This window comes from Pan paniscus, chromosome 4, assembly GCF_029289425.2.
Source record: "Pan paniscus chromosome 4, NHGRI_mPanPan1-v2.0_pri, whole genome shotgun sequence".
Lineage (NCBI taxonomy): Eukaryota > Metazoa > Chordata > Mammalia > Primates > Hominidae > Pan > Pan paniscus.
Genome location: NC_073253.2, coordinates 173,289,347 through 173,303,185, shown reverse-complemented (window position 1 = coordinate 173,303,185; position 13,839 = coordinate 173,289,347). Strand labels below are relative to the sequence as shown.

General features: G+C 49.9%; 1 protein-coding gene and 1 pseudogene across 1 annotated transcript in view; one reads left to right on the top strand and one right to left on the bottom strand.

Moving 5' to 3' along the window:
• The window catches only part of COL23A1 (collagen type XXIII alpha 1 chain), a 351,166-nt gene that overhangs the window by 229,412 nt on the left and 107,915 nt on the right, over positions 1-13,839 (top strand). The window lies entirely within an intron of this gene.
• Positions 11,709-13,249, bottom strand: LOC117980449 (large ribosomal subunit protein mL50-like; annotated as a pseudogene).

Genomic DNA, 13,839 nt, shown 5'->3' with positions numbered 1-13,839 from the left:
CACACACACACACACACACACACACATTTTAAATCTGACCTGACATTAAGCAAAATAACAACTGAAAATTTCAGCTGATGGGTAAATTCCTTTATATTTGGGACAAACGTGAAAGCAAGGGTGATACCCATCAGCCTAGAGTCAAAGGCTGGCCTCTGGAGGCCGCCTGCCTCTTGGTATCATTCAGAGCAGATTCCAAAATATGTTTTCCTTTAAAGAACTCACTTGTTTCCCCAGCGGACAGTTAAAACCTCAAAGGCGCACAATTCCCCAGTGTGCTGTTCCCAGCAAGAGCCTGCATGCCCGGCCTGATTTCATTGTGAGTTCTCTGAGTCGAGGCTGTGCGGCCCCAGCCCTGCAGCCAAGCTGGACCCCCCGACCCCAGGGGGCAGAGGCTCACCTCCGCCGGCTCCGAGCTGAGCGGTCCTGGATAAAGCACAGAAAAGGCATTCTCCTGAGGGCGTGGACAGACCAGAAGCCTGTGAGAAGGGAAGGAGGTCACCATCTGAGGGGATGCACTACCCGGCACTTCAGAAAGCAGGTCACTGGGCAGGCGCCCTCAAGGTCACTTCCTGCTGGGAAGCCCCAGGTCACCAGGGAGGGAACCCGTGCTTAATGCAATTAGATACTGAAAGAACAGAAGGGAACAGGAAAACAGCATCGAGTAAAGGGAAGTACATCTTTAGCTCCGTTCATTTTCCTTTCTTCTGCAGACTTTAGACAATACTTGCATTTGATTCGAAGCACTGTTTTGAAAAGGGCAGCCTAACTTTTGTTGAGCATCCACGAGCGTCAGGCTTTGTGTTAGGCTTTTTTTTACGCAGCATCTCTAATTATCTGGAGAGGTGGGCACGGGTGTGCTGGGTTGGAGAGGCTCAGTGCGTAGACCCCAGGGGGTTGCAGTGGGGACCAGCACCAGGGTTCCTGAGGCTCGGAGCCCTGTCATCTCCTCCTGCTGCATAGCCAATCTCGGTGCCAGGCGGCCGGGGGAGGGTGCGTAACTCCTGCCCAGGCATCACTCTGCTGGGTTTGGCGTGTGCCTCCTCCTCAGGCAGCCAAGCCGGCTCTGCTCCGGCAGCAATGGCTACTTTAATGTGGGGACTGGGGAGGCGCTGGCTTTTGCTTTCCTTTGCCTTTTTTTTCCTGTGTCTCTCCTTCTCTCCCTTAACCCTTTGCACCCTGCCTTTCTCTTTCTGGGAAGAAGGAATGCATTCCTGAGGCAGAATGCCTCCTGCCACCCCTGCCTCCAGGGCTCAGGCCCCTCTCCTGAGGCAGTCGATCCTGGTGTCTTCTGGTTCTCCCCAGACATACCTCAAACAAATGCCCCCTCTTTTAAACAAGCTGTGGAATGCTTTGCGCCCTGTGCTGCGCCTTGCCTTTTTTTCATAACAGCTTTATTGATATACAGTTCACAGACCATAGACTCCAGCTGTTTAAAGTGCACCACTCGTGGTTTTCAGTGTGTTCAGAATTGTGCAGCCATCATCACAATCAACTTTAGACCACGATCGTCACCCTAAAACAAGTCCTGTACCCACTGGCTGCCCTCCTCCCCTCCGCAACCCCAGGCGGCCACTCCTCTGCTTCCCGTCTCTGTGGCTTTGCCTATTCTGGACATTTCTTAGAGTGGGGCCCTAAGCCTGGGGTCTTCTGTGCCTGCGTCTGTCACTGAGCACCATTTCAAGCTTCATCCATGCTGCAGCGTGCTCAGCACCTTGCGTTTTATACTTCAAGAAATCTTGGAAATCATCCCATATCAGAAAATAGAAATCTGCCTCAGTCTTATTTTACTGTATTAATTTTAATAGGTAAGATATTTGCTCACTCAGCATTCAAATGGTATAATCACTGCGCAAGTCGATGAACATGTTCACTAGCTCAGTGCTGTCAATCATTTCGCAATACGCAGTCAGCCCTCTGAACCTGCAGCTCTGCATCTGTGCATTCAGCTAACCACAGATCAAAAAAAATTCAGAAAAAAAATACAAACAAGCCTGTATTCCCAGCACTTTGGGAGGCCGAGGCGGGCGGATCATGAGGTCAGGAGATCGAGACCATTCTGGCTAACATCCTTGGCGGCGTGAGCCTGTGGTCCCAGCTACTCGGGAGGCTGAGGCAGGAGAATTGTTTGAACCCAGGAGGCGGCGGTTGCAGTGAGCCGAGATCACACCACTGCACTCCAGCCTGGGCAACAGAGCAAGACTCTGTCTCCAAAAAAATAAAAATAAACCTCTTTTCTTTATAAATTACTCAGCCTTCGGTAGTTCTTTATAGCAATGCGAGAACTGCCTAATATACTGTGTAACCCAGGCTGGAAAACTGCATCTATTTTAGGTGTATGACTTAATGTTTCCATATCTGTATAGCGTTGTGCCTTAATATCCATGGGGGATTGGTTCCAGGACCCCCCTGCAGATACCCAAATCTGGAATGCTCAAGTCCTTGATATAAAATGCTTGTTTATTTATTTTATTTATCTTATTTTATTTGAGGATCTTTGTGGCCCAGGCTGGAGTGCAGTGGTGTGATCCTAGCTCACTGCAGCCTTGAATTCCTGGTAAAATGTGTAGTATTTGCATATAACCAATACACATCCTCCATATGCTTTAAGTCATCTCTAGATTACTTATAATGCCTAATATGATGTAAATGCTATGTAAACAGTTACTATTCTGCATTTTAAAAATCCATTTTTTTTTTTTTTTGAGACAGAGTCTCACCTGTCTCCCAGGCTGGAGTACAGCGGCCATGATCTCCACTCACTGCAACCTCCGCCTCCCGGTTTCAAGCGATTCTCCTGCCTCAGCCTCCCGAGTAGCTGGGACCACAGGCTCACACCACCATGCCCAACTAATTTTTTGTATTTTTACTAGAGACGGGGTTTCACCGTATTGCCCAGGCTGGTTTCGAACTCCTGAGCTCAGGCAATCCATCTGCCTCGGCCTCCCAAAGTGCTAGGATTACAGGCATGAGCCACCACACCCAACCTAAAGAAAAGAGGGTTTAATTGGCTCGCGTTTTCACAGTCTGTACGGGAAGCATAGTGGCTTCTGCTTCTGGGGAGGCCTCAGGAAACTTACAATCATGGTGGATGGTGAAGGGGAAGCAGGCACATCTTCACATGGCAGAGCAGGAGAGAGAGACAGCGAAGGGTGAAGTGCTACACGTTTTTAAACAGCCAGATCTCGCGAGAACTCAGTCACTGTCATGAGAACAGCACCCAGGGGATGGTGTTAAACCATTAAAACCACCCCCATGATCCAGTCACCTCCCACCAAGCCCCACCTCCAACACTGAGGATTACAATTGAACAGGAGACTTGAGTGGGGACACAGATCCAAACCATATCACATAAGAAAACCCTGTCTCTACAGAAAGTAAAAAAAATTAGCAGGACATGGCGGCATGTGCCTGTAGTCGCAGCTACTTTCGAGGCTGAGGCAGAAAGATCACTTGAGCCCAGGAGTTGGAGGCTGCTGTGAGCTATGATCACGATTGCACTCCAGCCTGGGCAACATAGGAAGACCCTATCCCAGTCAGTCAAGCAATACCATTTTTATTTGCCAATTATACTTCAATAAAAATAGGGGAAAAGAATTATAAAACTGAAAAAAAAAAGATTCAAATGATATAAAACAGTATCCAGTGGGAAAAGTCCCAACCACCCCTGTCCTTCAGCAACCACACTGCCTTGCCTGGGTGCCAATCACCCCTGCATCCCAGGCAGGGTGTTTTAGGCTCATGCAAACAAACACATATGTAAATACAGTCTTTTCTCCCTGTTTTTTGTTGGGGTTTTTTTGGGTTTTTTTTAACTCAACGGTAGCACAACATACACAGTTTTGTCTCTTGTTTCTACATCATGGTCTATCTGAGATGTTTTGTCTCCCGCATGGAATGTCCTTGTTTTTTTTTTGAATGGCTGCATTAAATGACACTGGGGTGAGTGCATGGGAGGGATAAATTCCTAGATGTAGACCTGCTGGGTCCAAACGTCTGTGATGATACAGCGGTGATTCCCATCCACGGAGAGATGTCACCCACACCCTGGCCTCCTCCGTGCAGCTGAGGATGTGCTTCCCAGGAAGTGGGTACTATTTCATGTTACTACTTTATCCTAAGAGAGGAGAAGCTGCGTCCCAGGGAAGAGGTCATTTGCAATTCTCTATGACTAAAGGTGACTTGGGTATGTCTCAGAGAAACTTACGTTTCCTTTTCGGCAAATGGCCCAGTCCTATCCTTGGTTCACTCTTCTGTTGGCTATTCACATCTTCCTCACCGATTGCTAGGAATGTTTTAAGGAAGTTTTCATGTGGGTTGGAAATATTTTCTCATAGTTTTATACTTTTAACTACTTTGGGGGGTTTTGTGTTTGCATCATGAAAAAAATTTTCAATGTATTCCCATTTATCAGTCTTTTATGGCCTCTGAGGTTTGTGTCATATATAAAGGGCCTTTCTCAAATCAGACATAAAAGAAATTTATAGCTTTTTTTTACTACTTTTATAGCTTCATTTTGCTCCATTCTTTTTAAAGGCTGCATAGAGTTTCATTGCATGAGTATGCCATAATTCACTTCACCCATTTCCCATTATTGGGCATTGGAATTGTTTCCAGTCTTTTTCTATTAAACGTGACGCTGCAGTGATTCTCCTCATACATCATGCTTTTGTGCATATGTGGAAGTATATCTGAGGATGAATTCCCCAGAGTGGAGTTGCTAGATCAAAGAGTATGTGCATTTGAGATTGTGAAGTGTATATTGCCAGTTACCTTCTGAAGACGTTCTCATATATTTTCCCCTTTCAATGGTATGTGAGAGCAGCTTGCCAACTCTCCTTTTCTCAAGTGGGAAATAATTCCATTATTTTTTCCCCAAAATATTCAGTGTGAGGAGGATGGACAAACAGACGTGCTGGGCCTAGTTCTACACAAGTGTGAGAGACGGAGACTCCCCTGTCAGCAGCCCTGGGGAGCAGTTATGTTTATCTCATCTTGTACCTGGTGAGCAGGCAGACCACTGCACTCAGAGGGGCATGCTTAGAAAGAGAATGCATCTTCCAGAGTTTTTAGCCTGCATTGTCTATTAGGCCACGAGAAACGGATCGCCCTTGTCTCTTAGCTGGGTGCAGCATTCCTCTCTGGAGAGAAGGTAAAGAGATTTGTCTTTGCTGTGTATTGAAAGGAGATCAAGAGGAGCTGTGCTTCTATATTTTATCTATTATAATTCAAACTCCTCTTTACAATGAACTGTTGCTCCTTATGAGAATTGTAAGCGCAATTGCTCTAAACACCTAAGGTCGTGGGGGTTTGTCTCATCTCTTCCCTCCTCCACGTTCATTCTTCAGCAGAAGTTCTCACTTCATTGGCTGAACTCTTTTTGTTTGTTTAATTTCTTTAATAGCATTTGCATCTTGCAGATTTCAAAAGTGGTCATTTTATCTGTCTCTTCTTTTAAGAGAGAGAAGATCCAAAGCGCTAAGGTGTTTTGACAACTGTGCCGTAGCTCTGCAAACTTGATCCAGTCACAGAACCGCCTGCAGCTTCTCGAAGTCTTGCACCTTCTTGGTGAGACCAGGACAGCGAGGACGATGCCCCCCTCACAGGGCCGCCCGAGAGCTGAGTAGAGAAGCCGGGATGAAAGTATCCAGCTTAGGGCCTGTGCCTTAGTCTGCTAGGGCTGCCACAACAAAATCCCACAGACCGGGTGGTTTCAACAACAGAAAGTTATTTTCTCGAAGTTCTGGAGGCTGGACATCCGAGACCAAGGTGTCATTAGAGTTGATTTCCGGCGAGGCCTTTCTTCCTGGCTTGTAGGCAGCTGCTGTTTTCTTACCCGGCAAAGAGACAGAGAGCTCTGGCCTCCCCTCTTCTTACAAGAGCGCCAGTCCTTCGGGGTTAGGGCCCTGCCTTATGACCTCATTTTGTTTTAATTGCCTCCCTAAAGGCCTCATCTCCAAATATAGTCACAATGGGGACTAGGGGCTTCCGCATATAAACTGGGGGGGCACAATTAGTCCCAAACAGCCTGGAACACAGAATGCAGCCCAGAGGCTGTGCACCAAGAAATCAGCACTGTCCCCAGCAGGATCCAATCTGAGATCCCCAGGTGACCCCAAACCTTGCCCCGGCCTGCGCTGCTACCTCGTGTCTCCCCCACACTCCAGACGCTGTTTTCTGTCTCATCCTTCCTGTTAAAGAAACAGTGGGCCGAGTGCGGCCTCACTGGCCCCTGGGGGTCCTGTGGCAGCTCACCAGCCCTGGGGGTCATTTCTCTGCTGGCTGTTTTCACTGAGCTCCCAGTTCCCTGGGCAGAGGCTGCTGAGACAGGTCCCCAGCAAGGCTCGCCAAGGCACCAGTCACACTGTGCACACGCGTTATTGCTCATCCGAAGGTTTGCTTCTACAGCGGGAGAAAATGTGGTTCCTGCTCCCCGTCCTCATCCGCCAGGTAACTGCCAGCACGGGAGGCTGAGCCTGCTCTCCCTCACTCCTCCTCTTGCTCCCTTTCTCCCCACCTAGATCTTTCTCTAGAGCCAGAATCCCCCTGCTCACCTCCAGAGCCAGTTGCAGCTGCACCTCATTCATCGTGAGCGTCCTGACACTCAGAGGCCCGTCTCCGTGTCTCTTGCTGGGCATGAGTGCTGGGCCACCCCGCAGGGACAGTCAGTGGAGCTGCGAAGCGTGACTTTCCTGCCTGAGCAGCCCCGGGGCTTTGGCCTTCTCAGGGTCGGCAACCCCAGGAGACCACCCCCGCTGGCCCTGTCCTTGATGTCAGGTAGGAAGTGGTCCCTCCCTGGTTGGGAGGATTCCGGCCTGGGACATGACTGTTGGATAGATAGCTGCTGTCGGGCCATTCTGCACCTCAGTTTGTTAAAAGTGAAGATCAACATAGCTGGCCCAGAGTCAGGAAGAGAGGCTTGCGTGCTGCAGGGAAAGGCCCTCGGACAAGAAAAGTGACGCAGCTTCAGTCAAGGCCAGGGGAGTAGAGCGGGCAGGCCACACACAGGGCCTAACGGGCTGGCGCGGCACCAGGGTCTCGGGCAGCCTGGTCCCATTAACAGATGCCCCCCAGCAAAATGAATCACTCCACCTTTAATGCTGTCATTGCAACATATCCACACTTCCTTGTGGCTCTTGGAACCCCGGGTTATAATTATCTGGTGAGGAATCCTTGGGGCAGCCACACGCTACCTGTGCCAGATTCCTCCTGATTGCTCCCCACATTGCAGAGTCCTGACATCGCGCTGGGCCCAGCCACCCCTCTGTTCATCCAGCCTTGCTTCCTGACTGCCCCGCCCTAGATGCCGTGCTGGGTGCTGGAGTGCCATGCCGGCCACTCCCCAACTTCACGCAGCCACACAGCCAACTTGCTGTGCACCAGGCACTGTGGTGGCTGCTGGGACCCTGAAAGAGCTGTCAGAGGGTGAGCTGATGATATCCAAGCGCAAAGGACTGAAATGGAGAAATAGAAGCACGCTTCAGAGCCAGGCAGGGCTGGGAGCAAGAAGGACCAGAGGGGCATGACCAGGTGGGCGTCCTGGAGGAGGTGGCATGGGTGCTCGGCCCGAGGACTGAGTAGAAGCTGACTGCGTGGGAAAGTGCTCAATGTAATTGTAGGCAGGGGAACAGCATGGCACAGGCTTGGTGTTCCTGGGCACAGCCAGCTTACATTGTAACCTGGTTTTAGGGTGCCTGGAGAGGGGGCACAGAGAGCCTGAGGACCTTGAAGGCCGGGAGACTTGATAGGAGCCGAGACCCTGGGTGCACATGCACTGGCGCCTCATTGTGGGTGGGAGTTTTCCCAAGTCCTGCCCACCCTCTCCCGGCCTGGGAGGGAGAGAATACCCCAGGGAGGTACCAGAGGTCCCCCTCCAGTCAGGGGCCACTGCAGGGGGCGGCCTCCTCTAGATCACACCCACTAGTGGAGCTGGAGCCACACAGACCTCCCCCCACCCTCACCCCTGCAAGGAGGAGCCTGGGGCCCAGGTGGGGGTTGGGGGACCCCGGTAGGACTTGGTCCATCATTCATTCACTCAGTCAACACTCTGGTGTTGAGTCCATCTTCTTGGGGCTCCCCCCAAGGGAGACAGAAGACAAAAAAAAAGGAAAGCCTCCCATTACATTGGACGGTGATAGTGCCGTGGAAAGGTGAGGCAGGAAGCGGGAGGCACGGGAGGCCAGGCGTGGGGCGTGGGGGGTGGCCCCGCCTAGGGAGGGCCAGGTGTGGGGCATGGGGGATGGGCCCGCCTAGCGGAGGGCCGGAGGGGACCAGCCACTTTTGTCTGCTGCCAAATCTATTGTGACTTTAATAAAGTGAAAAAGGAAGCCAGTCACAGCGTCACCCGGGTTATCAACACCGGTGTGATTCTCCTGGGCACCCGCCGCAGTGGGCCTCTGCCTCCTGCCAGTCCTCAGTGGGGAGGGGCTTCCTACCCCGACCTCTGTCACATCTTTCAGCTCTGGTTCCCCTCACCCAGCTGCCTGTGCCCCTGTTATTTCTCTGGTCCCAACTCATTGCTGGTTTTTACCTTGGGGGGAAAAAAAATCCAAGCATGGAAGCCTCTTAATACAAACCAGATGAGGGGCTGGTAAAAATGTTTTTCTCCGCATCAATCACCCGAGTTCTCGCTGTGCTGAGAATTTGGTAAGCCCTCGTCGGCTCTACCGAGAATCCCTTCCAGACTGCCCGGCAAGACGCAGGAAGACAATGCCGCCTTCTGTGTTAAGTTGAGCAGAGCACCTTTGCACATGTGTTCACCCCACTCCTGCTTGGGTTCAGGTGGGATTTGGGGGTCGGCCTGTGCTGCTGATGCGGGTGGGGGAGGCTGACCCTCTGCATTGGGACGAGCTGCAGCCCTGAATTTGATCGCCCTCCCTGCTGGGGGGTTGGCCTGGGCCGTGTGCAGAGAGTGGCTGGGCCTCAGATGGAAGGGCTGAGGAAGGGCTGGATTCAGAGCAGGTGGAGTGGCAGGACCCAGGACCTCTTGGAAGTCCCTCCCTAAATCAGACTTAGGAAGGTGGGAGCCACTGGGCACCCATGGGGGCCTGGTCCTGGGAAGGGGCTCTGCAGACCCCTTTCCCTCCTGAGGCAGAATGCTCTGCAGCCAGGCAGGGAGCTCAGCGCAGAAGCCAGGTAGTAAATGGGCGTGTGGCACTTTGTTAGCAGGGAAGCCGCTGTGATGGTATGCCTGCTGGCCCAGCCCCGTTCGGAGCCCTGAGGCCACACACCCAACCCTGACTGCCAAGGGAGGTAGCCATGAACATGGAAAAGGACCAGAATGCAGCATGGCAGGGCTGCGGTGGGGGTGGGGGAGACAGGATGGGGTCTTGACCCTGCCAGGGGCAGTTTAGGGTGGCCTTCTGCCTGAGGTGTCCCCTCCTCACTAAGAAAAAGCCATTGGCAATGAGGTAGAGGAGGGGTTCTTTTCAGCAAAATCATGAGAAGAAAGCAGGTGATCATAGCCCAGAGTCGCCCCGAGTGCGTGGGAACAGAGGTCCCTGCAAGAGGCAGAGCTGCTGGGAAGAGCCCGCCCAAGCCCTGGGCGGCAGGTGGAGAGGCCAAGGCAAGGCCAGTCGGGGGGCGGCGTCAGGGCAGCTGGAGCTGGCTGGGAACAGGGGCGGGGGTGAGGTCACAGGCCATCAGGAAGCACATGGAGGCACGCGAGACCCCTGAGGGGCACTGCTGGGGCTGGGAGGCATGAATTCAGGACAGGGGAGGAAGATCAAAGTTCTAGACCACCCCTCTAAGTTTCTAGAACTGTGCTAGCCTGTATGGTAGTCACTAGTCCATGTGGCTATTTAAATTTATTCTTTGTTTTGTTTTTTCGTTTTTTTGGTTGTTTTTTTTTTTTTTTGAGACAGAGTCTTGCTCTCTCACCAGGCTGGAGTGCAATGGCGCAATCTTGGCTCACTGCAAGCTCCACCTCCCGGGTTCAAGTGATTCTCCTGCCTCAGCCTCCCGAGTAGCTGGGATTATAGGCGCCAGCCAGCGCGCCCAGCTAATTTTTGTACTTTTAGTAGAGACAGGGTTTCACCATGTTGGCCAGGATGGTCTCGATCTCTTGACCTCATGATCCGCCCGCCTCAGCTCCCAAAGTGCTGGGATTACAGGCATGAGCCACCACGCCCGGCCCTATTTTTTTTTTTAATAGAGATATAACTCAACATAAAATTCACCATTTAAAGTGTATGACTCAGTGGTTTTTAGTGTATTCACAGACTGTGCAGCCGTCACCACTGTCTGATTCCAGAAAGTTTCCATCACCCCAGAGAGAAGCCCTGGCAATCTCTCCCCATGCCCCTCCCCCCATGCCCCCCCCCCCCCCCCCAGGCTCTGGCATCCCCATGTCTACTTCTTTCAGTCTCTCTGGATTCGCCTGTTCGGGACATTTCCTGTGAGTGGAACCATACACAGTGTGGCTTTTTTCACCTAGCATGTGTTCAAGGTTCATTCATGGCTATTTAAATTTAAAAAGTTAAATGAAATATAAAATCCAGTCCTTCGGTCACACTGGTCATATTTCAGGTGTTCCACGGCCACCTGGGCTTTCAGTTTCCATATGGGTGGCTCAGCAGACGTTTCCGTCCTTGCAGAAAGGTCTCGGGCCAGTGCGGCTCCCAGTGCCTCAGTGCGCGGTGAGGACAGGGAGGAGGGGGAGGCGGCCTCAAGCAGGGCCACCAGACCCTGCTGGGCCTCACCCTGCTCACCAGATGGGCATGGACTCACGGTCCCCTTTTCAGGTCCCTGGAGGCTGTAAGGAGACCCACCAATGATTTTTGCTGTTTCACAACCTCTGAGGAAAATCATGCCTTGGTGAGGGATCAGCCTCCCAGGCCAACCCAAGGCTGGGTTGCTGGGATTTCCGCTGGAGCTTTATCAGCCCAGTGTGAGGCTGGTGTCTATCTGCAGCCTTCAGAGGCTCCGACGGGCCGCTGCATATGACTCTGATTAATCATGATGGGAAAACAAGTTAGCTGTTGCTACGTAAACGCAGCTTGGGACACATGATCTTTTTGGGGGGAAGGAAAAGAATGAAAAGGGCCCTTGTGTGATTTCAGCATCTACAGGCAACCATTATTAGCATTCTTGTTGATAGCCTTCAAGAATCAGATTTTAGGGAAGTATGTGAAGGGGCATACATAGAAACATGCCTGTATGTATATTAAGACGTATGTACATATGTCTGTTTAACTTTAAAAGATCAATTTGTGGCCAGGCCTGGTGGCTCACACCTGTAATCCCAGCACTTTGGGAGACCAAGGCGGGTGGATCACCTGAGGTCAGGAATTTGAGACCAGCCTGGCCAACATGGTGAAACCCCACCTGTACTAAAAATACAAAAACATTAGCCAGACATGGTGGCAGGCCCCTGAAATCCCAGCTACTGGGGAGGCTGAGGCTGGAGAATAATTTGAACCTGGGAGGTGAAGGTTGCAGTGAGCCGAGATCGCACCAATGCACTCCAGCCTGGGCGACAGAACGAAACTCCATCTTAAAAAACAAACAAACAACAACAAAAATAAATAAATAATAAATAAATACATAAAAAGATCAATTTAAACCCATAGCTTTTCTTTCATTCCTGACAATTTACAGTGATTTTTTTAAACAAATCTACTTTAATTCCAAAAGAAATTAATCTAGAATGGTCAGTAATATACAACATGCTTTTATGTTTATTTTATAGGTATCTAATACAAGTTTATTTGTATATGTGCAATGTATAATAACTCTATAACTCTATCTTAGATATGAGTCCTAACAGGATGAAAATATTTTCTTGTAACTACTTTATGCCTATGAAGGGTGTGAACTTGCAGTGTCCTCCTGTCTTAAACCCAAGTTAATGACCGTGTCCTCTCAAAATTTTTCATAAATTATTAATGATCTAATTTCATTTTAAAATGGTTTCAAAAAGTCCGGGCGCAACGGCTCATACCTATAATCCCAGCACTTTGGGAGGCCAAGGCGGACAGATCATGAGGTCAAGAGATTGAGACCATCCTGGCTAACATGGTGAAACCCCGTCTCTACTAAAAAAAAAAAAATACAAAAAATTATCCGGGCATGGTGGTGGGCACCTGTAGTCCCAGCTACTCGGGAGGCTGAGGCAGGAGAATGGCGTGAACCCAGGAGGCGGAGCTTGCAGTGAGTCGAGATCGCGCCACTGCACTCCAGCCTGGGTGGCAGAGCGAAACTCTGTCTCAAAAAAAAAAATGGTTTCAGCAAATACAAAAATAGAAAGTCCTGTTATTTGCCCATTCATAATATGAGAAAAAAAAAAGAGATGATACATTTCTCTATAGAAAAAGTGTGTTTAGAGAACAGTTCTGGTAGTATTTCACATGGTGAAGTTTCAAAAGGTCTAATAAGCAGGCCCCTTGCTCAGGGAAAAAAATGATTTCAATGTGTTTCTCTTCCGAATTGCTTAGTATAACTCCAAGTGATTTTCAAACTGGGGGGCAGATTACTGGCGCCGAGTTCATCAAATTTAGGTCTGTCTTGAATAGGGACATTATAGAAATCACGAACATCTCTAACCCCGCACATCTGGTGGAGTCTGGAGTTAGAGACTACGTGACCCAGGCCATCAGCTAAATGTGCCAAGAGATTGAACTTTAGATGACCATCTTCCTGGGAGATGTCGTGCCAATTACCAGGAAGAGATGAACCAAAAGCTTCTTTAACATAAGATTCCAAATGACTCTGGAGATCTCCAGGTGGTGAGTATCCTCAGCTTCATGAGGGTGGACACACTGCAATAGGTTCCTTTTTCACCTCTTCTGTCTCAGCAACCACTGGCACTTTCTCTTTTCTGGATCAAGACCCAAATTCTCTACGTGTTGTCCCTGAGACTGTCCACATAAAGACTCTTCTGGTAATGCCAGACACAGATCGCCCCGCCATCTTCAATGAGATCTATGGGCCCGAGCTACAGTGATCTTAACAAAGAGAAATTTGGAAACTTTCTGGAGGCAACGGGCATACAGTAGGCCCTCTGTTTCAGTAGGTTCTGTGTCTCTGGTTTCAACCAACTGTAGATCAAACATATTAGGAAAAAATGGGTAGTTGTATTTGTATTAAACACAGACCTTTCTTTTTTTTTTGAGACAGAATCTCGCTCTGTCTCCCAGGCTGGAGTGCAGTGACATGATGTCGGCTCACTGCAACCTCCGCCTCCCAGGTTCAAGCGATTCTGGTTGTCCTGCCTCAGCCTCCTGCGTAGCTGGGACTACAGGGGCACGCCACCAGACCTGGCTAATTTTTGTAATTTTAGTGGAGACGGGGTTTCACCATATTGGTCAAGCTGGTCTCCAACTCCTGACCTCAGGTGATCCACCCACCTTGGTCTCCCAAAGTGCTGGGATTACAGGCGTGAGCCACCACGCCCGGCCACAGACCTTTCTTCTTGCCATTATTCCCTAAACAACTGTGTAAAATACAGTGTAACAACTGTTTACATAGCATTTATGTTGATTAGGTATCAGAATCTAGAAACAATTTGAAGATGTGTGTAAGCTATGTGCAAATAGGACATCATCTTCTGTAAGGGACTTGAGCATCCATGGATTTTGGTATCTTTTGGGGGTGCTGGATCCAATCCCCCACAGATACCAAGGGATGACCATGCTTATATTACTGCAAAATAAAACCAGTTTCTACACGTTCATTTCTTTTCTAAAAGTTCAAGTGATGGGCATAATGTAAAAATTAGGAATAGACAGCTGTCTTGGACTTTTGGAGAAGAGAGAAATTTGGGTTCAGAATGGTCTTTTAAAAAACATTTTAGGCCAGGTACGGTGGCTCACGCCTGTAATCCCAGCACTTTGGGAGGCC